The sequence below is a fragment of the Sus scrofa genome, chromosome 16 (genome assembly GCF_000003025.6).
Source record: "Sus scrofa isolate TJ Tabasco breed Duroc chromosome 16, Sscrofa11.1, whole genome shotgun sequence".
NCBI classification, from domain to species: domain Eukaryota; kingdom Metazoa; phylum Chordata; class Mammalia; order Artiodactyla; family Suidae; genus Sus; species Sus scrofa.
This window is the reverse complement of record NC_010458.4, coordinates 30,236,654-30,254,476: the sequence shown is the minus strand read 5'-3', so window position 1 is coordinate 30,254,476 and position 17,823 is coordinate 30,236,654. Positions and strand designations below refer to the sequence as shown.

At 37.7% G+C, this 17,823-nt stretch overlaps 1 long non-coding RNA gene across 1 annotated transcript in view; it reads left to right on the top strand.

The window, feature by feature from the left end:
• Positions 1 to 17,177, top strand: part of LOC106506480 — a 50,541-nt gene extending 33,364 nt beyond the window's left edge. The window contains exons 2-3 of the long non-coding RNA XR_002339502.1: positions 6,546 to 6,609; positions 9,349 to 17,177. This is a non-coding gene — a long non-coding RNA (uncharacterized LOC106506480). The remainder of the gene's footprint in view (positions 1 to 6,545; positions 6,610 to 9,348) is intronic.

The window sequence follows — 17,823 nt, the reverse complement described above, 5'->3', positions numbered from 1 at the left end:
AGTAGGTTATGAAGTCGACTGGAATCCACGAGGGTGTGGGTTCAATCCCTAGCCTCACTCAATGGGTTAAGGATCTGGTGTTGCCTTGAGCTGTGGTGTATGTCGCAGATGTGGCTCAGATCTGGCGTTGCTGTGGCTGTGGTATAGGCTGGCTCTGATTTAACACCTAGCCTGGGATCTTCCATATGCTGCAGATGCAGCCCTTAAAAGAAAAAAATAAAATCCTGATTTCTACCATGAATACACAAATGTGAGCTTGATAATCTTCATAATATTGTTTGTTTGCTTTAAAATACTCATTCTGTATTTTAATTTGTTGGGCTGGCTCTTCTGAAGTCTGACTTTCTCACATTTCTTTGCAAGTAAATGCCGCCTTCTATGTGTTTCCATATGCTTTTGTTTCTGAGCCTTCTTTTCATGCACCATACACACAAATCAGTAGGTGATGGAACCTGCAGCTATATTTGGGATTTTATGCTTCACTGTTCACTTTCAGAGGAAGAGAATATTTTTTTTCTAGTCTTCCTAACAAAGGACCTGAAATTCACCCAGAACCAATAAATGTCCTTTATATTTACCTTTACTTTTGGCAAGAAAGATTTAAATATTTCTAGCTCATTATTTCAGAACTCAATATTATTTCACTGCTAACCCTGATCTAATCTATGTTCTTATGTTGTCTTATGCCCCTATAATTGATTCAGTGACTCAGCAAGAGGCTTAATTTCTTAACAACTTGGGCCATGTGTTAGTTTTGTTATATCTCAGCCATTTTTCCCAGTAGTTTTGTACCACACCTCTGCCTGTCCACCTTCTATTTACTAACACAATTTCTAACACAATTCAAGTCAGTTTTACTCTTTGAAATACCTAATTTTAGGCCCTGCACAGATAGTTTGCCTGGGTTTGCACTGGTTTTTGGTTGTTAACATCCTTGGATTCTGAAAACATCATCTAAACTCTCCATCACCTCCAGCCAGGCCTATTCTCCCTGAGTCTGCTTTATAAGTACAGATTTCATTTCAAGTTCCAACTTCTTCACATCTAGTCCATTTCATGACAGTTAGAGAAGGTGTGCACTAATGTATGACAAATGGTAATTTAGGAGAGAAAACTGTTAATTCAGGGGGAGTTCAGGGAAAGCATTTTGAAGCAGAGTCAAGTAAGATCAGTTCTGATGATAGATAATTTATAGAGCATGTGGATGATGGAATGATGAAGTGGAAAATAAAGTAGCTATATACGACATTCCAAGTAGAAACAGTGTATGCAAGAACACAAAGGCAAGGAATGAGAGGGCCTTGACAAAGACAGAGAAATAATTCAGATTGTTTGGATCATCAGTGGGGCGGGTGGTGCTGGGCTATGGAAATAGTGGTTAATGTAGCAGAGCATAAGCACTGTTGGGAAACGTGACACAAACTGGGTGACTCATGCACAAGGTGACCATTCAACAAGGGGTGTGGCTTCTCACTTATAAACAGGGCTGAATGTCACTGAATGTTAAGGTCATCCTTCAGTTAAAATCTTACTGAAATTATATTGACCTCTGATGACCTTCAGAGAGCACCAGCCAGATGGATTGATGGTAAGAGAAATCTGAAAGGGCAACAGAGCAAATCTGTGCATGAATCCCTACCATGTCATTTATCTATGGCTTCAGCTCCATCCAGTGATTTGTTTGTTCTCACTATGGTCAAAACCCTAGGTACAACCCTATTGGAACTATAAATCCAGTCATAATAAATGACAAAGGGCATTCAAGCAGAAGCAAGAAGCAAAATATTTTACAAGTGTAAAGATCAACGGCATTAGCCCTTGCCCTTCCAACAAGCTTCCCCAATATTTTCATGACGCAGCCCTGCCTGCCTTCCCTCTAGTTGAGTAGGCTTCTACTATTTGCTAGTTTCCCTAATGGTGATTACTTGAGTCTCTGGTCCCCAAACTGATTCATCCTGTTCATTGAGAGCTGTCATTTTTAGACTACTACTAATACATATAAAAGAAGCTGAGTTTTTATCAGGTAATAATAAATAATTGAGAAATTGTCTTAGGCAGAGTTTCCTTACCTGGGGATTAGTTAAGTACAATATGAGAAAGGCCCAAAGAAATAACAACTATATTACAAAGAATATAAAAATACTTGGAGCCCGGAAATCATAAGTTTACCAACTAATTCGGTGACTTGGCTGCTTTTTCTCACCTGAATGGTAATGGTCTTCTTTAAAAAAAGCTTTTAATTTACATCACAAGGGGAAAGAGCTGAGTACACATTAGAGAAAGCTGATAGCAATCATCTCAAGTTTCAGTTTCTATTTTCTGTAAATTAACTGTCGTTTTTGTAAACAACCTTTTAATGTCTTCATAAAAGTGTTTCTAATCCTACTGGTTTAGCTACTGTATCAAATAAATAGCCAATTCCATTGGGGAAGGATTAAAGCTCATAAGTGAGAATCAATATTTCATTTGGATAATGGCTACAAAAATCCCAACTGTCAAAATAAAAGCGAGATTAAAGCCATGATAATAACTCAGAAGACAGAGTGAGGCAGAAGTGTGAACTAAGGGAAATGACTCAACACATTCAGGAACATAAAACTGTGGCCTCAATTCCTTCTGACAGCTGTTGTGCTATCTGCCCGCTACCCACGTAAAGTGTATAAACAAAGCACATGAAGGGGACCAGGATGACGTGTGGTCAAATGCTTTCTGGGCAATGGATCTGTCTCAGTATTATCTTATTAGTCAGACTGCACTATGGGAATTTTTATTATTCCTGTAAAGCAGTGTGGTCTAAATGAATGGAGCACTGAACTCTCAGCCAGAGACTTGAGTTCTGTCTAGTTCAGGATATGTCACCAACTTGTTATGTGATTTTCAACAAATGGCTTCATTTCTCTCAACCACTTTTTTGGTAAAAATCCCCTGCTTTCCTTCAGGGGGCTGTGAGATGCTTGGTGAGATGGAGGCAACATGGTCTAAATGATACATGTGTCTAAAAGCAGCTGCTAAATTACTTAAACTGGGTAGAACAACACATTCTAGAGGAAGGTGGGCTGCATGAGAACATGTGGAAAGTGGGTACGCCATGGAAATTCCACATGGCCTATCAATTCTTCATTGATCCACACACCCTGAGCACCTGCATGTGGCAGGAACAATGCAAGATGCTAAGAATATCTAGGTGAAAAACGTCATTTCTGCTCCTATTGATTCTGCAGGCTTAAGGAACAGAACTGGTTTTATTTTCCTCCAGTCCCTTTGACATAGGCGAACTGAGACAAAAAAAAAAAAAAAAAAAAAAAAAAAAAAAAAAAAAAAGAAAGAAAGAAAAGAAAAAAGTCTGCATGTTTGGAAGAAAAGGACCTAACTAATTTCTAGAAAAAAAGAATTATGTTTAGAGTAGGATGGGGTACCCCAGAGAAGGAACAGAGAGACAGTGTGTGAAAAAGTTTAGAAAACGATGAGGTGTAACAGAAAGTACTGTGAGGTTATATGTAGGAGTTTCTGGGCTACTATGCTTCTGTTGTGAAGAGGACTTCCTTCATCCAGACTGTGTCATAGTTCTTTGCAAGAGGTTTTTGGTTGGTTTGTTGGGGGGAAGTATCCCCTTCCTTTACTCATCCACCTCCCTCCACCCCGAGTGATGTTTATTAAGATAATATTTTAAAAGGATATATATTCTGCACATCTCTCCTAGAGGATGAGAAAGCATTAAAGAAAAAACAATGCAAGATTTGGTGCTGTTACCTGAGGGCCTAGAGCAAGGAGGTGCAGTCACAAGGCAAAAATATCCCAAGGTAGTGGCTGATATGATTAGATGTAGTGGCTTTTAACTATATGCAAATGAGAAGATAGCTGTGAACGCCTACAGCAAAGGCAATAGTATTATGCAAATATAAACCTGGACTATAAAAATGTATGATGAATTGAGGTGTTATGAAGGGATTCTAGTATTAGACCTAGTATTAGACCAGAAACCAAGAAACATGAGCTTCTGATTTCTCATTAGAATGAAGGAGTTGCATTTACAATCCCCCGGGGTCCCTTTTAGGCTCTGTAGGTTCTGAGTAACTAGTCATAAAAAAGTAAGAGGGACACAAACAGTCCAGTTTCAAACCAAAAAATAAAATGGGAAATTAAATAAATTACTTCTGCCCTAACGATTGTTATTTTTTTTAAAGCCACATGATACTGTGTTGTACAATGAGTAGAGGCTCCAGAAATGAGACCAAAAACAAAGAAAATAGATTTCTGTTGATAGAGGTAGTGTGAAAACAGACAGACAACATGGCTGCAAATGAAACAAGATTCATAAAGAAAAAAGGGCCGATACCATGGCTTTTGTTTAGGAAAGAGGTTTTATCTACATCCAGCAGTAGAAAGGTAGAAATAGGAAGATAATATAGGGATAAATCAAAACGGAAAAGGCTCAAAGAAATGAGGTTAACAGGCCCAATGCAATGGACCCTAAGGCCTGGAAGAACAGTGGCAGGGAAATAATGATAGGACTTGAGACCAGCAGAAGCAGCAGAAAGCAAGAAATTGAAGGCAGTGGAAGGGAAAGAAAATTACTATTATTATCATTATTCAGTATTTTCCATGCAACCAAGATATTTTACATTCACCTCTTGAGAATGTGGTGTTTTCTTTTGAGAGGAGGCAATGAGATTTTCTAATGGCATATTCTTAAGGTAAATATGAAGTGTTATTTGAAGATAATTTCCCTTGCATCTAGAAGTTATTCAAAGGAGATTTTAGTTGCATCTCAGGGAAAAGAGAATAGAGTAGAATTAAGTAAAACAACTTCTGAAGCCAAATAATAGCAAAATACAAGCAATACAACAGGACATAAGATAAAAGTCCATGGATTGTATATATGCACTAACAGATTGGATTGCTACAAGAAAAGAGAGAAAACCAAAAAGAAAAGCAAGTAGCAAGTCAATAACAAATACCAATACATCTGGATAAAACTGTGATGGCTACACTGTATTTTCAGAAATGTTATCTCAATTGAACTTTAAAACTGCCTTGTGATGGAAGATGGCACCTTTCCTGATAATGTCAAAATTCATTTCTCAAAACTTGAAAAACTGGCAGTAGCACATTAAAGATGAACAAATTCCAACAGAAATAGGAATACACTTAAAGTAGAGGACATACCTTTAAAACATCTAAAAATTTTTGTTGGACAGATAGTACTTATTCATTATAGTAAAAAAAAAAAATTAGAAAATACTGAAAAGGAGAGATCACCTCTAAACTCACCACCCTTACTATGGGAATTTTCAAAAATTTATAAGACGGTGAATATAATGAATCCCCTTGTAGGACCACGCATGTTTAACAATTATCAACATTCTGACAATCTTGTTATCTATTGCCTCACTCTGTCCCAACACATACAGTGTGACAAGTGGTACTGAAATATTTTAAATCAAATTTCACCTATCAGAAAGTTCCCGTTGTGGCTCAGCCGGTTATGAACCCGACACAGTGTCTTTGAGGATGTAGGTTTGATTCCTGGCCTCGTTCAGTGGATTAAGGACCCGCATTGCTGCAGATCCAATGTTGCTATGGCTATGGTGTAGACTGGCAGCTGAAGCTTGGATTTGACCCCTAGTCCAGGAACTTCCATGTGCCGCAGGTGTGGCCTTAAAAAAAAAAATTGCCTATTATAAACTTCACCAGAAAATATTTCACTGTGCCTCTCGAACAGACAGGTTTAAAAATATATATATTGTCACAGCGCCATTGTCATACACAGCAAAATTAATTATTACTTAATATAATTTCTCTGATTTTCTCAAAAATGTATTTTAACAGTTGGGTTTTGTTTGTTTGGAATGAGGATACGAATACGGATTTTGTGACAAGTCAAATTTTTAGGTCTATCATTGCTTCTCCTTCTACTTAGTTTTATGACTTTTATTGTTGAAGAAATTAGGTCTATTATTCTGAAGAATTTCCCATGTTTTGGATTTGGTTGATTGCATCCTTTGTGGTATCATTTGACTTTATGCTCTTGTTCTTTCCTTTAAATTGTTTTGCAACTTGGTAGTTACATCTAGTCTTGGTGTATAAATTTATTATATACACTTTATTTCTATAAAAATAAGATGTACTCCCTTTAGTTTCTGTAACTTGCTTTTATACTTCATATATCATATATATAAAAGAAAGCACTGGGGAGAAAACCATTGAGCCTTTTTGACTTTTAAAAATTTGGAGAATAATAAAATAATTTAAAAATATAATAAAGGTTTTAGGAGAAAAATTAAACAAAAGATAATAAAATAATTCTCAAAATTATAGAATTCAATGCAATGCTCTAGGAAACAGAAAACAAAAGGCAGGGAGAGTGAAAATCAGGGTAAGGGAGTTTAGTTGGCAAAAGAGGGAATATAAAGGAGAAAAGAAGCACTACACTGAAACTAGAAAATGTTACAGCTTTGAGGGTCCTGGATAGGATGTGTTGTTCTGGCTACCAAACATTCACTGTTGATTGTTCTAAAGCCTTGTCACATCCATTTCTCACATAGGGAGATCACAAAACACCCTGCTTGGTGAATGAAGTTCAATTCCTAGAAGAACCACAGAAGGAAGGTACGTGAACTGCTGCCTCTCAGTTTCTCTGTCATCCTGGCTTCAGACATTCTGCAGGTTAGGGATCTCAACTTTCCTTTAGATTCTCAGCGAAGCCTGAGTAACTTTTCAAAAAATTCTTATAGTCTCCCTTCAGGGTAAATGGAAGTTGTATATGCATTGATGTCTGGGCACTGAAATTTTTCTCTTAACAGATTAATTCCAGCAAAAAGGATGGGGCAACTTATAAATGTTCACTCTGGTGTGGGGGAATCAAGATAGTGGGTCCTCTAATTGTTTAGAGAGAGGTTTTCTGTCCAAAAGAACAGATTCACTATTAAATCTTATTTCATAATGTCTATCACTTAGCACGACCAATGCCAATATGTCATTCGGGCTCCCCCCCCCCCCCCCGCCCCTTCCCAAGAACTCAGCACCACTCGTTTACTTGCTGTTGGATGTCTTTGCCCTGGTTTGCCATGTAAGCCATTAGGCCACATTACATAGAAGTCTTCCTCATTTATATGTCACCATTGAGCACTCAAGGGCTGGAGTGAGTTGACATAGACACATGGCTGCTAGAACCTTTCACTCGATTTGAGAGTTACATAGGGTTAACTTGGGAAATAAGTTTGCTGACATCCCCACTACAAAATAGGAAGCAAAATGTATACCACCTCATCAATCTCACTCCAACTGCCAAGGTGCATCCTTACTATGGAGAAAACTTAAGTTAACTGGAAGAAACATTTTGTAACAATGGAGTCACTGGAGAGATCCCTCCAGAGTGTGTTCTTATTCTTATTTTTCATACTTATTTCACATATTTTCTTTCTCCTTATTATCTCCAGTCTTACAGTAGAACTAAAAGATTCTTAACTAAGATAGCATATAAACACTTTTGCACTGGAGTTCCTGCTGTGGCGCAGCAGAAATGAATCCAAGTACTATCCATGAGGATGCAGGTTTGATCCCTGGCCTCGCTCAGTGGGTCTGGGATCTGGCGTTGCCGTGAGCTGTGGTGCAGGCTGACAGCTATAGCTCCTATTTGATTCCTAGCCTGGGAACTTTTTTATGCCTCAGGTGCAGCCTAAAAGGCAAAAATAAAAAAATAAATAAATAAAAATAAAAGCTTACCCCCCCCCACTTTTGCACTAATACACAAAAATAGGTGAGGATATTATATATTATCTTGATCGCAATCTTCTGTGGATCACTCTGAGGCTGATTAGAAACTAGATCTGGTTAAATTAAGTAAACGAATGCATTTAAAAGGACGATGTTGCATAGCTCACACAGTAGAAGGGACAACAGAATAACCAAGACTTGAAAAAAAATAGAATTATGACAGCTTTCAGCATTTCAGTCGGAAATCCAGAGACAGTTCCGTTTGAGTGCCACAACACAACACCACCATAGCATTCTATGCAAAGTTCAGATTCCCAGGAGAGAAAAAAAAATCTTGGTTTATTTACTACCTTTTAGGTAGGAGGGAGTGGTACACTGTGATTTATAGTCTAAAAGCACTGTATTACAGAAAGAAGGAAAAAGGGCTGCTAGGAAGATGACTGATATTCACACTACCCACAACTACTGGATCTGTAGAGAGAGACTGAGAGTGAGGCAATGTCATTAGCTGTACCTACTGCTTATTAAGTCTATCTTTATAAATGGACCTTAAATCTGAGAAAAGTCAAATGATGAAAGTAAGAATATGTGCATAAGACCTGAGTATTGTCATAGCAAGTATAAGGAGACATGATGGCAAAATTACCAGATGGAGCCAATATTTTTTTTTCTTTTTAGGGCCACACCTGCAGCATGTGGAAGTTCCCAGGCTAGGGTTCAAATTGGAGCTGCAGCTGTTGGCTGCCACGAGTTGCCAGCCTATGCCACAGCTAGAGCAACATTGGATCTGAGTCATATCTGCGACCTACATCACAGCTTCTGAACTCTGAGAAGGGGCCAGTATTTTAAAAGAATTATATATTTCAAATAAGAACCCAAAGGAGAAGATGTCACCTCAAAGTTCCTTAAAAAATGGCTGGAGATAAATCTTGTACAGTCCTTTGAAAATGGTATGTCAAGAAACTAACAAATAAAAATAAATGAAGAAAACCAGTAAAATGAAATATGAGGCATTAAAATGTATCATTAGAAACCAGATCAATAAATTAGATTAGAAATTTAATTAAATTTAATGAAGTGGAGAATTCTTATATCATTTGTTGTTGATGGAGGGCAGCCTCATTTGTTTTTTCGACCTAAATGTCTCTTTATCCACCCCAAATTTGACATTATTACTTAATACTGTTAGAGCAATGGAAAGTCATGTGTTTAGATTTGATTGTTGCTATAACAAATTGTCACAAACTTAGTGGCACAAAACCCAGCAATTTATTATGTTGTAGTTCTGTAGATCGGAAGTCTGACAAGGATCCCACTGGGAAAAAAAATCAAGGTGTTGGCAACGCTGTATTCCTTTCTGTAGGCTCTGTGTGTGAAGCCTCTCCCAGCTTTTAGAAGCCACTTGTATTCCTTGGATTAAAGCCAGCAGTGGCTAGGCCTTCTAATGTCTCATTTCTCTGACCTTCTTCTGTCATCATATCCTTCTCAGACTGAAGCTGAGAAAGATTCTCTGCTCTTATAGACTCATGTGATTAGATTAGGGCCATCAAGACAATTTTCCTATTTTTAAGGCCAGCTGATTAGCAACCTTAATTCCATTTGCAACCTTAATTTTCTTTTGCATATTCACAGGTTCCAGGAGACGCAGACATGGACATCTTTGGAGGCCATTATTCTGCCAACCACAACATGGAAAGAGTAGAAGGTAGAACCTTTTTAAGAAGCTGGGATATAATTGTTACTATTTTTCTATAAGAAGACGATACTATGGCCTATCAGGAGTATGGTGATATATACATTTTTTGCTCTTTCTAAATTTTTCTGTCATCAGTATTATCTTTAAGAAAAATAATGGGTCAGAAAATTGGATTGATATGATGATCATCTGTGAGGTACTACAGTTAATAGTATGTTAGAGTTCTAGTGGCAGTTTCTGTTAATGAACATTTTTTTAAAAGAAAGAAAAATAATAAATCTTGGATTTAAAACAGTAACAATATTAAGTATGTGTATATAAATAAGAAACTTCACTGAGAAAAATAATATTTGAAAAAGATAGGCATACTAAGTCTTGAAATTCAGTTGTTTCAGAATTCATTTAGAAGTTAATGTTATTTTTTATAAAGTTACAATGGGAAGCATTTTTATTTTCATTTGGAATTTAACCACATTTTAACAAAACGCATTTGGTAAACAATCTAAACAACTTAAGACTATTTTGAAAAAAGATGAGATGGTGGGAAAGGATTTTTCCCATCGGCTATAAACGACATGCTTTGAAACTGCAACTCATAAAACTGAAGTAGATATATCAGAAATAGGTCATACCTAGAGCACTATTCTGAGTCAAATACTACCGGTATATGTAAAACATGGTACCTGTTTGCAGAAGGAAGGCAAATAAATGTTTGTATTGGGTATTTGCCAAGGAGATCCAAGGTTTGATAGGGAAGAGAAACCTCAGAGTTCATTGAACTTGTTAAAAATTAAACACGATGGAAATTTACTCCTTCTTAGCCAAACTGTTATGCCTTTTAGAAAAGTTAATTTCTCATCATTGAAAGACATTTTTATTATTGAAAGTTGTCAGCTTTAGAAGTCGTGAAACTTCACTCAGATACTTATCTCACTATGTCTCAAAGGATTTTGATTTTTTTAAAGATGTTTTTTCTAGTGTTCCCACTGTGGCACAACAGGATCAGCAGCATCTTGGGACCACTGGGACACAGGTTCGATCCCCAGCCTGGCACAGTGGGTTGCAGATCTGGAGTTGTCACAGCTGTGCCTTAGGTCACAACTGTGGTTCAGATCTGATCCTTGGCCTAAGAACTCCATATGCCAGGGGGCGGACAAAAAAGAAAAAAATAAAAGATATATTTTTTTTCTGAAATTTTTTATACCGCCAAAACTACATCTAGCATTTGGGAAATCTTATTTTAAAACTCCGTATATCCAAGAAACTCATTCAAACTCTCCAACTTTTATTTAACATCTATTAAATCTCAACCAGCCAGTCTACCACAGTCAAATAGGTGATTTGACAAAATCACATTTACTGACTTGCAAGCTTGGGTGCACTCTCCAGAAGAACCTCGGATAGCATTTTACATAGGGCAGAAGGGTGCCATCTTTTTAAGATTTAGGTTCCTACTGAAGGATTCTGAGGAAGCTTGCAAGAAAGGAAGACCAGTTCTGGGTTGGATGCTTTTTCTGCAGCAGGATTAGGAGAAGCAGGGATTACCTAGGGACTGGGTGCTATCATGAGGTAAGAATGGTACAGTAATTGAGTATCCCAGTTAATAGATGGGTGAGGATAGTAAGGCAGGTCTGGAAGCATTATTAGTAACAAAGCAGTGGTCATATAAAGAGGGGTCATGATGGCATTCTATAGCTATTTGACATTGGAGAATTAATATTTTCCTTCAACTTTTCAGTTGGCTTTATCTGTGTCTGTTTCCCAACCAAATTGAAGGCAGGGCTACTTTTTTCTTTTTCAGCCCAAGCTGATTTTCAGTCCTTCTTCAGTTACATATTTTACTCTTTCACAACTACAGAAGCAACCCCAGTTTAATTCTGTTAACAGCTTCTGAAAATAACTAATCTGTGATAACCAATTTTATTTTAACAATTCAACACAAAAACAGTGTGGATTTATGTGGTTGTTATTCAAAATTACGCTATGAAGACATGAATTCATGACTAGGAAAATTCAGTGTCAGTCTGTTTTAGAGTTTGGTGTCGAGCTTCAGCATAAAGGAGAGAGAAAATAAAACCACTGGAGACAAATTCTAACAGTAGATCAGATATGGAACCAGGCCATGGGTGGGTGAGGGAGAGGAGAAATCCTCTAAAAGTGTGAACAACTGAGCACATAGTACCATATTCTTCTTTCATTATCTTCTTTACATAGCTCTTTGCAGCCCAACACTGATATTCCAGTCACCATTTTCCAAATGCTTCCCCTCATGTCTTTCCTTCTTTTAGTCTTGAGGACCTTTGGAAAGGAGTCCTCCTAGTAAGTAGAAGACTCAGAGAAAGCAATGAATTCACCAGCTATGTTCTGTGCTCCTCTCTTCCATCCTTCCTTACCAACTTCCCCTTCCCAACCCTCTATCCCTCCCTCTTCTTTGCTCCAAGATACATTCCCACTTACTCCCCTCCCATGGGGAGAGATCAGTTGGAAATGAATACAGGCAAAGAAATATCAAGGGTATTCTACTACATAAGAAAGAAAGGGTTAGATTTGTGGATGAATATCTTTGAGGGGCTGCTGAAATTGGAACCAGGGCAATGCAGAATTGGCCTGTAAAAGTGTTTACATAACTACTAGATAAAGTCAACATAAAACTCCTAGGTAAGGAAAAAAAACATTAGCCCCAAGAGAAGGGTACAGAGAATAAGAATCTCTATATGTGCACAAACTGAAATTAAGCAGCAGAAAATTGGGATGGGCAAGAGAGGACTCATCATATTGACAAAGAATCTTATGAAATGTAAAGGGAAATTACAGAATTGTTCTCAGAAACATGAGCTCTTTGGAATTTCAGCATTTTGAAAGCATAGTTTTGTACAAGGTTTGGTAGACAAATGATCCTGAAATGTGAACTACATCCTAAAAAATGGAACAGAAAAAGCAGTGACAATTTGAGTCTACAGGAGTTATAATGTTGTGCTATTTAATATTTGTGGGGCCCTGTTGGTGTGGTGGTAAGAAGAAAGTCATGAAAGTTGAATTAAATCAGTGGTAAAAGATGTGCACCTTAACTATTTTTTGTTAGACATTATTAACATCTGTGATTTCTAGTAGTACTTAAAGGGAAATTCATATTTCATATTGTGAAATAAGTTCTAAACACTTTTTCTATTGAGGGAAGGGCAGAAAACAAGTAGGATTGATTGACATATTAAAAATGAACTCGTTTAAATACCTGGTGCAGTGGAAATTTAGGGATTTGTCTTTTTGAGTTTGGATAAACACAATTTGAAAATGGTATTAAGGAAATAAGAATGCTATCTAATTTGTGGCATATTTGTATCTAGATAATATATTGAGCCCCTAACTGCAAAAGTTGAAACATTCTGGTTCAAAATATCTAACTACAAGATATTTTTCTTTAACATCCAAGAAATGTAATTAAAATCAATGACATATAGAAGAGTGTTAAGACATAAAAGAAAAAATATTTTTAGAGACTTGAAATGGTCATAGCATGAAGAAATACTATTTAATTGCCATAAAATGCAAATGTTTACATTAAGTAGAAAAAAAACCTTAGGTAACTTTTCTGACATAGATACCCATACCCTTTTCTATGGGTATTTACAAATGAAATACAAATAACCTGATATTTGACAAAGTGCTTGATAAGAGTCTATATGAGAGTAGGCATATGAGACTGTGACTCACTTGACTCAGGAAAACGGTAATATCATGTGATTCAAATTAGTATGTAATTTATAGTATTTACCCAGTGTTAACTGCAAACTGAATAATGTGTGATTTTCCTTTGAGGAGGAAACATTTTCATTAATGTTTATAATCACTCTTCCAAAGTTAATCATAAAGTAAAATAATATAGCATTGACTAATTTCATAAAGGTTGAGCGAAAAGAGAACAGAGGAGTAACTGTAGCAGGAATAAAATACAACACAGTTCTTCCTGATGGCTTTGCAACACATTATCCCTTGTGTATTACCATTTTCTTGTTTGTGACAGAAGCCTTAGGTATTCATGAAACATTTTACAACCACCCAAGTTGGTTGTGAGGTTAACCTCTTCATTAGCAAGTAATTTCTGATATGGAATTTTGATATTAATGATCTCTTTGGAAAACATGTCTCTGAAAAATTTTGAGAATGAAAACATCCTGCATAGAAATATCTGAAATGAGCAGCTATAGTGGCATCTCGGGAAGTTTGAAATCTTTTTGTCTAGAGTAGCCGAACAGCCTTTCAGCAGCATGTCCCAGGGGCTGTACTGAGGAGCTGAAACTTCCCTGGAGAATGTAATAAGGATAGATTGAATTTTTATTTTGGCTTAGGAAGCAACAAATGTTCCTTCTGGAGTTTCAAGAATTCAACTTAAAAACTCAGCCATTTCTGGAGAATAAGTACACTTTGGCAGGAGGTATACCTTGTAAATAAAGCAAAAATTTAAAAAACCCACTTTACCCTCCCTCCGCGCATATATTCACTGTCATCACAAATACCTAGGATATCTTTCTTTTCTTCTTTTTAAAAAATTCTTTTGTTTATTTTCATTGTGTTCATATCATTAAATGTACCACAGTGAGACTGTTTTCTCCCTGGTTTGTAATTCCCAAACTCCATTCTGCCACAAAATTTGGCCGAAAAATAGAATCCAGGGAGTTTTCTTGTGGCTCAGAGTGTTAAGGGTCCAGCATTGTGACTGTTGTGGCTCTAGTTGCTGCTGTGGCTCCGGTTACAATCCCGGCCCAGAAACATCTGTGTCATGGCTAAAATGATAAAAAATAAAAACATAGACATCCGGAGTTCCCGTCGTGGCGCAGTGGTTAACGAATCCGACTAGGAACCATGAGGTTGCGGGTTTGGTCCCTGCCCTTGCTCAGTGGGTTAACGATCCGGCGTTGCCCTGAGCTGTGGTGTAGGTTGCAGACGCGGCTCGGATCCCGCTTGCTGTGGCTCTGGCGTAGGCCGGTGGCTACAGCTCCGATTCAACCCCTAGCCTGGGAACCTCCATATGCCAGGAGCGGCCCAAGAAATAGCAACAATAACAACAACAACAACAACAAAAAGACAAAAGACATAAAAAATTATAAAACAAACAAACAAACAAACATAGACATCCTGTTTAAAAGAAAAAAATAAAAGAAATTGGACCAAACGCATCATTCATAAATAATCACAGTGCTAAAAATCCTTTTACGTTTGAACTGTACATTATAGTTTTTCAAGCACTTAGCTGTAAAACTATCTCTTTTTACAAAATCCTTGGAAGTGTATGTGGCACTTTATCTTACACCCCTTTGACGGTGAGGAAACTGAGGCCCAGATTGGTTAGTGATGTGTTCAAAATTAAGAGCAATATTGTGATAAGTCAGTCAGTCACCTGGTACCTAGTCTCAAGTTCAGAACAACAGGCTATCCCACTATGCTCCTTCTGTGCCTAGGGCCTCTATGGCAGGGGTTTGGCTAGAAATTCTGGGCCCTTTACTAATGAATTTGAAAAGAACATGTTTACTCTGAAAAATTTAGGGGTCATCTGGGTGACAGAGTGAGAAGACAATTAAGGTATGCCTGACTCTGCCCGTCTCCCCATAGCCTTCTGTGCAGATCAGAGAAACACAGTCATTGATCTTCAACCATCTAAAACATTGATTTTGAGCAAGAGGTACTTCCTACAGGCATAGGAGATTTAGCTGAAACAAGGACTATAAATACGTATCTAGTAGCTGAGGAAAGAGCCTTGGTTAAATTATGTCTTTCAATTCTGTGATTTCTAAATTTGTCTCTTGGGAGCCCTCCAGGTTCTAGGGCACCTCTGGCTAAACCTATGCTCTAGGGTCCCTCTGGCTAAACTTATGCTCTAGGGTTGTTTTTGCTGTTGCTGTCATTTTCAAGGAAAAGAGAGGGACATTTTCGCAGCAATGCATGACCCAAAATAGCAATTCTCAATTCTGACATTTAAAACATGAACTCACACCTTGATCTCACTCCAAAGGTTCTGGTTTAATTGGGCCCAAGCAACAATATTTTTTATAGCCCTTGAGAGATTCTATTAAGACCGTGGGGCTTGAGAATCATTGTTCCCAGAAAATCGTAACAGACATATTTTAGAGGAGCTCCAGGGAAAAGAACAGAGGGCAATACAATACTACAGGCATTTAAAACTTTAAAAGAACACAGATTAAGAAAGCATACATACTGAGGAGATGTCAATTTTGAAAAGGGATTCAGAATTGTGATACATACAGGTTTTTAATTGGGTTGACTTGATTCTTCTATTCTTGGAAGCTAACACTTTACAAATTGTGCTGTGATAAAAGGGAGCTTTGACCACAGGTAAGAGGCATAAGAGAACCTTCAAAAAGGCAGAAGTGGGAGAGAAAGATCTGTAAGAAAGGGTGATGTTAGATTTTTACAATCTGAGTTGGGCCAAAAATAGGAGGTCAGGATTTGGAGATGTGTGATGAAAACGAGACCTGTGGTGAGAGCCTCCTAGCTCAAGATCAAGATATTGCTATGACTACTGCAACATATATCTTAATATTTCAGGTATATTTCTGAGTAGGTGAAATAATGACATTTCTTTTTTGTCTTAGAAAAGAAGGAGCAAAAGTCACTATTAATTTAACTGCTTTTTTCCTAGACAGCTTGCAGTGCTTGGCAGCAAGGCATAGTACAGCAATAGACCTGGAATCATACCCTGACTCAGACCATTTGTTGTAGTGAAGAAGAATTGTGCAGAATTGAACTGTGTGCAGCTCTTTCCTGTCTGCACCTCCTGGGTATTCCCTCTGTAAACAGAGGTGCCTACATGGCCTTGGAGGAATTCAGTAGAGCAGAGATGAGAAGAGAAAAAAGGTAATTTTAAATATGTTTTGATTTAAATCTAGACTTTTGAGAATACAACAGAAGGCTGTCACAGGAGCTGGGTACAGATGTCTGCTATAACCACTTATCTCTTCCCTGGGGTTTGTTATATGAAGGTGGCCAGGCTGGAGGAGGAGAAGTGGGGAAGAGAAGGAGTGGAGGCCTCCCTGTAGGAATTCTGGGGAGAAAGTCTCCTGGGTAAATAGTGATACACTTGCCATAACAGAGGAGGAGGCTCTGAAAAGCTTTTATTTCTTTTTTAATTTTTGTTTGTTTGTTTGTTTGGCCATGACACGCAGCAGTTTGATGTGAGTTCTGAATTCTCAGATCAGAAACTGAACCCTGGCTGCAGCAGCGAAAGCAATGAGTCCTAGCCACTAGACCACCAGGGAACTCCCTGAAGAGATTTTAAAGAGATTTACTTGGACCTTCCCACAGAGAATCTGGGGGGCTCTGGGAGTGACACCTAGATGTGTGCATGCATTTAAATGTCTCCCAGATGGTTTTGACATGCAACCAGTGTAATGGAAAGCATGTTGCCTGGCTGAGAGTAGGCACTCCATAAATGTTGGTCTTTCTTTCTACCCCCTCATTACTTTCATCATTACCCATGTGCCCTCATCGAGTCAAATCTATACTTGACTTGCAAAATGTCCACACTGGTTTCCAAAACTTTAATTTTACCAGATGAAAGTACTGCTTTTACTTTGTTATCACTATGACTGAAAGTGTTTACTATGACTGATGAGTTTACTCCCACTTTGAAAGTCAAGTCCTACATCTCTAGAATTTACTGTTTTCAACAAACTGATGTCAATATGCCTGTGCTACCATGACAAGCCCTTCAAGCTCTCTGTCTTAGGTGAATAAAGCTACATGAATCTAAGTATAATAGACACTGTCTCTTGTTTATTCAATTAATAGTTTCTATTATTTTTGAACTATCTTGTGTCAGCTGCTTGACATATGTAATCTCACCAATCCTCAAAGCACCCACAGAGAGTAGGATAGTGATGTTACTTTATCAAATCACGTTTTGTACATTTTTAAGAGAAGTGACTGTGCCTTGGGCCTTTTGGAGCCTTGTTCTTCAAAGTGTGGCCTGGGCCATCAACCTCAGGTATCACCCCTAGAATCTCAGAATTTCAGGCTCCACCCTATACCTCCTAGACCTGAAAGTTAGAAAGGGTGGTTTAACATTATCTTTGACTGGTTCACTAACACATTACAGTTTAGGAAGTACTGCAAGTGTAAGTGCTAAGGTAGTTTAGCAAACACTGTACACTCAGCTGTCTGTTGATTGAAGACAAATAATAGTCATGCTGGAAGGAAGACGAGGTGGCATCACTGTGGTGTATAAATGAAAAATATTCATTAGGTATATTTACTTTCCTATGAAGAAAAGCCATTGTGTTTTCTGTTTATCGTACCATCCCATTAAACACCCCACGAAGAATAAAACCACTAGCTTAATTCATTGACCCGTGATCTGTACAAACAACTTAAAGATCCATTAGATGAAGTCTGAGAAA